The sequence below is a fragment of the Acomys russatus genome, chromosome 3 (assembly GCF_903995435.1).
Source record: "Acomys russatus chromosome 3, mAcoRus1.1, whole genome shotgun sequence".
In the NCBI taxonomy this organism is placed as follows: Eukaryota; Metazoa; Chordata; class Mammalia; order Rodentia; family Muridae; genus Acomys; species Acomys russatus.
Genome location: NC_067139.1, coordinates 72,026,964 through 72,029,025, shown reverse-complemented (window position 1 = coordinate 72,029,025; position 2,062 = coordinate 72,026,964).

Below are 2,062 nucleotides of genomic sequence, written 5' to 3'. Positions count from 1 at the left end.
TGACTTTTTCTATTCTTGACCATTTTTTTTTTTAGCCCAACACAGGGTTTCTCTGTGTAGCTATGACTGTCCTGGACTCACTTGTAGACCAAGCTGGCCTCGAACTCAAAGCTATCTGCCAGCCTCTGCCTCCAAGTGCTGGGATTAAAGGTGTGCACCACCATACCCAGCTTCTTGACCATTTTTTTATTAGATTTGCATTTGAGTCATTTTCAATTTTATATATTTTACAATTTTCATACCTTTTCATTGTACTTCAGTCTTTTTTTAAGATTAATTTGTGTGTGTGTGTGTGTGTGTGTACCTGTGTGTGTTATGTGAAGGTAAGTTACCCCGTCACTCAGAAGAGATGGTTAGCTCCCCTGGAGCTGAAGTTACAGAAGGTTGTAAGCCTCTGGACTTGGGTGTTGGGAACCAAACTGTTGTTATCTTGAAACTGAAAGAGCAGTCCGTGCTCTTAGCCTCTGAGTCTTCTCCCCAGCCTCTGTACTTCAATATTATGAACACTATGCATGAGAACACTATAAAGAAGACTATTAACACAATATAAAAATCCAGTTCAAAGAGCCAACTGCTATTGACATTTTAGTATATTCTCTTTTAATAGTTTTTTTGTTCATATGTATGTCTGTGCTCATATTTTTATTTTACATATTTTTCAGTGAAATGATTTACATACCATAAAATCTAGCCCTTAAGTATATAATGTTCAGCTGGGCATGGTGGCACACGCCTTTAATCCCAGCACTCAGGAGGCAGAGGCAGGTGGATCGCTGTGAGTTTGAGGCCAGCCTAGTCTACAAAGTGAGTCTAGGACAGCCAAGGCTACGCAGAGAAACACTGTCTCGAAAAACCAGAAGAAAAAGAATATAATGTTCAATTTTCATTCTTAATGTCTTCATCTTAACATTATTGTATGAAGAACATATGTCAATAATATTGACTGGGTTTTTAAAACAATGTGTAGGGGTTTTTGTTTCTTTGCTTTCTGAGACAGAAACTCATGTAAAACAGGTTGGCCACAACATCAATATATAGTTGAGGATGAATTTCTTTTCTTTTCTTTTTCATGGTTTTTTAGGCAGGTTTCTCTGTATAACAGAGGCTTGGCTGTTCTGAATTTGCTTTTTAGACAGGCTGGAGTCGAACTCAGAGAGCTCTGTCTGCCTCTGCCTCCCAAGTGTTGGGATTAAAGGATTGTTGCCACCATGCCTGCAAAGCTTGCAATTTCTTTTTTTGTTTATTAATTTTTAAAAATTTATTTAATTATCTACGTACTTTTGGACATTTTATTGTATCTAGTCTTTTACTGTTCTTTAAAATATTTTTAAGTTTGCCTTAATGGTTAAGAGTATTGGTTGCTCTTGCGGAGGACCCAGGTTCAATTCCCAACACCTACATGGTGGCTTACAACCATCTGTAAATCCAATTCTAGAATCTGATGCCTTTTTCTGACCTCCACAAGAACTAGGCACACATCTGGTACATAGACATATATGTAGGAAAACACCCATACACGTTTTTAATGTAAGTTTTTATTTTTAAAGGCTTAGCAGTGTTATTTAACACATTTATTGTTATTGTGAGAGGGACAAACTGCATTGGCTGTCTTCTCAGCAGGAATTCTCTGTTTGATCTTTACCTCATGGAATCCAGTATTGTTTAGAAGTGTATTAGTTGTTTACTTCTGAGTATAAATCAGTCCTGAACATGAATCCTTTACAGCTTTCATGGCTTATGTAGTTCAGCAAATGGGTTGGCTGGGTTGTTCTGAGCTTGTCATGAGACTGCAGAGTTAAATAGTAGCTGTCTATCACCAATGACACAGCTCCACACCACACAGGCAAATGCCTGGGTTCTTTTCAGAGTCCTCTACCTAGGCAAAACTGAGATTTGTGGCTTTGACAGAGAAATGGATTTCAGAGCAAGGCAAATATAAAAAATAGAAATGGAGGTGCTGCAAGAGAGAGCAGTGCACACCTAAAGGACGGGTGTGGACTTTTCTGTGAGAGCTGCAATAAGGTTTTCGTACAATGGGTATATATGCGATTTTAGGAGGCCC